Source organism: Nanorana parkeri, unplaced genomic scaffold (assembly GCF_000935625.1).
Source record: "Nanorana parkeri isolate BGI_ZX_2015 unplaced genomic scaffold, ASM93562v1 scaffold15, whole genome shotgun sequence".
Classification (NCBI taxonomy): domain Eukaryota; kingdom Metazoa; phylum Chordata; class Amphibia; order Anura; family Dicroglossidae; genus Nanorana; species Nanorana parkeri.
Window position 1 is genome coordinate 947,531 of NW_017306283.1, and position 5,972 is coordinate 953,502.

A 5,972-nucleotide genomic window follows, 5' to 3' on the forward strand; every position below is an offset into this window, starting at 1 on the left:
CTTCTAAAAAAAAAGGACCCTTTTCTCGCCCCCCCCCCCCCCCTTCTACTGTATGGTCGCACAACTTTCGTCTTCCGAGCACGCTGGAAAACCTGCCGAAAATCGTATGATTTTCGGCGGGTTGGTGGTGTGCTCGGAAGACGAATGCCGCACGGGCTGGTGTGCGCAAGCGCACACTGCCCGCTCAGCTCTGCAACCATCGGAAGTCCTCCCCTCGGCGATGATCTCAAGTACGATTTGCCAGTCCAAGATGGGCAGATCGTACGAAATTGTAATCCCCTTACAACCATCGCACAACGAAAGTCGTGCGATGGTTGTAAGATGTATTGGCACCTTTTGGCCTATATCACGTCAGGGATTCCGTTCCTGGCTGGATTACTGGAGAGGGCAATAGAAGAAACTCTAAAAACCACTCACCTGCCTCTACAGCCCCCCCTGGCCAGCATAGTGATGCATCTCACCTTTGCTGGCATTGGACACTCGGCTGGGTATCAGCCAGAGAAGGAACGATGCCTTAGAAACAAGGAAGTATTCTTTTTTTTCTTTCTTGCCCCCTCTAGTGATCCTGCCAGCGGCAAGTTGTTGCCAGGTACAAGGTCTCTAGCGTGACATGAGCCTCGGGTAATACAGATGCATTGTAATGTGATAGGAAAGCAGAGCACCTGGAGGAAACCACACAAAGACTGAGGGAACGTACAAACTCCGCTCACATAGAAGTCCCAACCGTGGATCCCGAGTGCGGCAAGACCACAATGCAGATAGTAAATACGTTTTTTTTTTTTGTTTAAAAGCGAGTTAGCTCTACTTGTATTGTGGATCGCAGGATTACATTTACTAACCCATAGCAGGTTAATGCCCAGCGCAGCGAAGGGCCGTGCCCCGGCTTCCTACCTGACAGCTCTCTGTATGCCCTCTCCCCAGTCTGTAGCTCCAGCCAGCAAGGGGGGCGGTCGCAGTTCTCCGCTGGGAGCACAAACAGAGCTGACTGATCAGCGATCAAGTGATCCATCAGCTCTCGGCCCTAAAGCCTCCACTGCAGTATCCCATGCCCAGCCCTAAGGCATCACGGAGAGTATTTTTTACCCCCCCCCCCCCCCCCCTCGCACTTCTTTAAATTCAGCTATATGCACTGTGCAATCAATCTTCATATGAAAGCCAAACACCGGGGTGGAAAATAAATAACCTTGAAGTGCTCCCTCCCCAACTGAAAGGGTTTTTTTGCCTTAGAAGTGATACCTTATTCCTTGCTCCGGAAGGCTCCCTCCATCTGTGCGACCGGTCCAGCATAGCCTCCTCTATAAGGCGCTCCTGGTTGAGGTTGCACACGTGTCTCCTTTACATACAAGGCAGGATTATTAGTCCTGCATTGTGTTGTGATGATACCAAGGGACCGTCCACATCTCAGAGCGCCAGGGAGAAGAAGAAGAGATGATACGAAATCACCTGCACTCCATACAGCGTACAGACCTTAGGATGAGAGGTTGGTGCTTGAAGTGACAACACGGATGGCGCCGTGTCAGATGCAGTCCGTAATAGAAGTCACCAGCACTCGAAGATATGTGCAAGAAGTAAAGCACTTTCTTAGATCGTCACATGCGTCAAACGTTTCGGGAACCACACAGGCTCCCTTCTTGGATGGGAAGTAGAAGAGAGCCGCCTCTTCTACTTCCCATCCGACAGCAACAGGCCCATAATGCTCTTAATCTGGCCCTGTGTGCACACAATCCCCTGCTAACAGTTCCTGGCAAACGCACATTGGTGCACGCGCTGGAGCGCACACATGCAAATCGCGTACGTATGGACACACATTAGTGCAGGCCCGTTGGCGGGCACACTTTGCCTATTTAAACAGACAGAAGCCATGATAAAGTTGCTGAGTGGTCGTCAGCTTGTCCCTGCGTGCCCTTCGTTCTGTTCCTGATCTGTGTTTGAACCGGCTTGTGACCATTGACTCCGCCTCCTTTTTCTTATTTGGTGCTTCGACTCTCTGCTCTTCGGGGTATGATCCTGGCTTACGATTCCTGACCTTGCTCCTGTCCGCCGATTCTGCACTTCGAGATTCTGCTTCCCATGAATGACCCCTTCTCAGCTGGGTCCCCATTCAGGTATGTGACACCCAGAGGCAAAGGCATGATGGGATTTTTTGTTTCACCACAGCTGGAGTGCCAAAGTTGCCTACCCCTTCTACAGAGTGTCACTTGAGTGACAGCTCTGAATCTGCTGGGTCTACTGACATCACATTCAAGATGGCGGCACCCAGCTGGAGTCTCAGGGCTTGTGCAAGTCTGTACAAGGCATGCTTTGAAAGGGGAATAACCTGTATGCATATAGATAGCCCAAAACTAGGGCTGCACCGATACTAGTATCGTTATCGGTGCCGATACCGGGTATTTGGGTGAGTACTCGTACTCGCCCAAATGCTCCGACACCTAGCACGAGTACTTCTTGTATCAGGAAGCCGGGCAGCGGATCATTACACGCTGCCCGGTTTCCTGATTGGCCAGGAAACGGCTCCATGCTCTCTCGTCACTTGTGATGAGAGAGCATGGAGCCGACTTCCCGGCCAATCAGGAAGCCGGGCAGCATGCAATGACGCGCTGCCCGGCTTCCCCATAGCGAAGCCGGGTGCCGTGTAATGATGCAGCGCCCGGCATTCTGATTGGCCGGGAAGCTGGCGTCATGCTCCCTCGTCATCTCATGAATCATGGTATTAAGCAAGTGACCTTAAACCATTAGTTTGTATTGCTTTAGAAAAATGTGACCTGTCCCTTTAAGAAAAAGTATCGGTAATTGGTATCTGCGAGTACTTGATCAAAAGTATCGGTACTCGTACTCGGTCTTAAAAAAGTGGTATCGGTGCATCCCTACCCAAAACCTTGGTTCTCAACTGGTGGGTCGCGACCCCGTGTTCAGTGGGTCGCTTCAGCCTCCCCCTAGAGCAGCACTGTCAGTTCTCACACCAAGCAGCCATTTGAATATGCTGCCCTGCGCTGAGTGTCAGCTTGAGGTGGGCTGGGGCTAGGGCCGCGAAGGAGCTCCATCCATACGTGCATTGCTTACAGCTCCCTAATGTGTCCTGTAGAGATACCTGGACCACAGTGATGTAACATTCTGGCTCCCGGCCACCTCTACAAGGCGTGCAAGGGAGCTGTCCAAGCAATGAACATATGGATGGAACTCTGTCACAGAACAGAAGCCCACACTGGACCCTGGCTGAGGATCCACTCCAGTTCTCGTAAGGCAAGGAGACTGGGAGGATCTAAAAAAAAACGAAATTTGTATGTCAGTGTTTTCGAGGGCCCATTCACACTAAATGCACGGGCACATAATCGCCCCCACTACACGTTCTGGTGCGGGAGGTGTGTTGCATTGCCATTCATTTGAATGGCACCCCCAAACGCACCTCCCACCCCACAGTTTGATCGCCCGCACCGGAACGCGCGGTACCGCAATGCCGTGCGTTCCATTGCAGTGCGACTTGGGTCACGTCTTTATGACAAAGGACAAATGCGGGCCCTGAGGTTACACGGGTTGAGAACCACTGGTCTAAAATGTGGTAAATGGACATTGGAATGAATGATCTGGTGACTCTTGGAGAGTATAATAGTCCCCGAAGTCTTGATAAATGTAGAGGACATGAACAAATCCACCATTTAAAGTACCTTCAGATCACAGTGCTGGTGCAGTGGGGGGCAGTGAACCAATAACCGTGTTCCAATCCTTTCTACATCAGTCACATTGTTCATTTTGGCTTCTTCGTTAAAGGGAATAATAGGAATGAATCGGGGGCAAGGGTGGACCCTGTCTTTTTAGGGACACAGGAAAAGGAAAGACAAGGTTGAGGGAGTGACAGAAGAATCCTTCTCTTCCTTTTTGTCCCTCATTAGCGCGGCACAATTATGTTGTACCGGAACAAGACTACAACAGCTTGTGTTCCGAACGGCACCTGTAGCTTGTGGCAATCGCCATCGGGATCCTTGCCCAGTCAGCCATGAAGAGAAAGTCTTTTCAAGCATCCAGCTGGTTTCAGATGTCCTGTATCCTGATATGCCTTCTTCTTTTTTTTTTTGGGGGGGGGGGGGGGGACATCTTTGTTGACATTATTTGGAGATATCGAACCACACATGGAGAATGGAGAAAAGGGAGGTGATTGTGTTGACTATAAGGGGGGCCCAGTTCACACCAGTGCATTGAAAAAGGCAACCGTGTACCACCACCAATTACGACCATGTGATTAAAAGCGCGCTAATTAAAATGTGTATCGTGCTTGTAGTGCATTTTTGATGCGTTACCGTGAACTATACAAAGGGCATTACCCCCTTAGTGACCAGCGATGTACGTCACTGGCAGCGGGCCCGTTTAAACAGACCACCGGGACTCTGTTTACAATTGGAAAGCCGACCGTCGGCTTTACAATACAAGCGATCCTAGTGACTCAGCTGTCGCCAGATCGCTTCTACGGGCCGGTAAAGTGCCCGCCTCCTCCTGCCGTGTTTCCCGGGCTCCGCTGCCCCTCCTGTGGGCCCAGGACCGGCATCTCGGGTGTCGGCCGGGAAGCTGGGGAGGAGAGCGGCCAACGTCCGTTTACCGATCTCCTCCCCGTTCTAACCTGCCTGGTCAGGGCCGTAGCTTTGACGAGGCGACTGAGGCGCCTGCCTCAGGCACAGGTAGGAGGGGGCGCAGCCAGGGCTCAGCGCAGCAGGTAGAAAAAGGGAGGCACAGCCTGCAGCTTCTTCTCTGAATCTCCGCTGCTCTCCCCCGACTGTATGGGTGGAGGCAGCAGGGATCCAAGGAGAAATTAGGTGCTGAACTCGGGGGGGTGAAGTGGGGGAGGAGGAGGGGGCGCTGTCACTTTGTGATGGCCGAGCCCTGATTAGAGAGAGAGAGACGCTCGGCCGGGATCTGACAGCTGCCGGTTCTCTCCTCACCGCTCGGCCATCCTGAAGTGACAGCTCCCGGCTGCTTCAGCGCTTAATTTGCCTCGGATCTCTGCTGCCTCTGCCCATACAGATGGGGGAGAGCAGCGGGGATCCGGGAAGAAGCAGCAGGCTGCGGCTTTCTGTGCCTTACCGAGCGGCTTAGGATGGAGAGTGGAGGAGGATCAGTACATATCAGTGATATGTACCGATCCTCTGTGTGCAGAGCAAACCCTGGAGAGATCAACTGATCACTCCAATGTTGGTAAATAACTGGGGACACATAGTACTATGTGTCCCCAGTTATGAATGAACAGGAAGTGCTTTACATCACTTCCTGTTCATTCATGAGTTTCTGAATGGGGAGTAGCACTCTGTACAGAGACAGTGAAAAAAAAATGAACATTAAACAAAATGTGAGAAGGATGGAAGGCAGTGAAGGGAGCGGCAGAGGGGGGCAGGGGATGGAAACCAGTGCAGGGATCGACAGAGGGGGGGGCGGCGGATGGAAGCCAGTGCAAGGATTGGCAGAGAGGGGAGGGGGATGGATGTCAGTGGAGGGATTGGCAGAGAAAAAAGAAGCCAGTGCAGGGATTGGCAGAGAGGGGGCTGGGGATGGAAGCCAGCGCAGGGGTTGGCAGAGAGGGGGCTGGGGATGGAAGCCAGCGCAGGGATTGGCAGAGGGGGGTTGCAGACACTGAACAGTAGTTTAGGTGAATGAGTCTAGCAGCTGCATTCATGATAGACTGAAGGGGGGAGGAGCCTGTGTAGTGGAAGGCCAATGAGGAGGGAGTTGCAATAGTCAAGGCGAGATATAACAAGGGAGTGTATGAGTAATTTTGCGTAAGCCATCATTCTTTATTTATATTGGGGGGGGGGTTAAGGTCTGACAAGTCTCCAGCCAAAACACCAGAGATAAGGAGGAAGGGCTGCCGTAAACCAACGTCTTTACTGTGTCCTCAAAATGACTGGGCCTACCTCATTACTGTAAACGCATTGTAGCTGCTTTAACCCCGCAATATCGTAATTTAACCCGAAAAATAAATAAACGCCGCG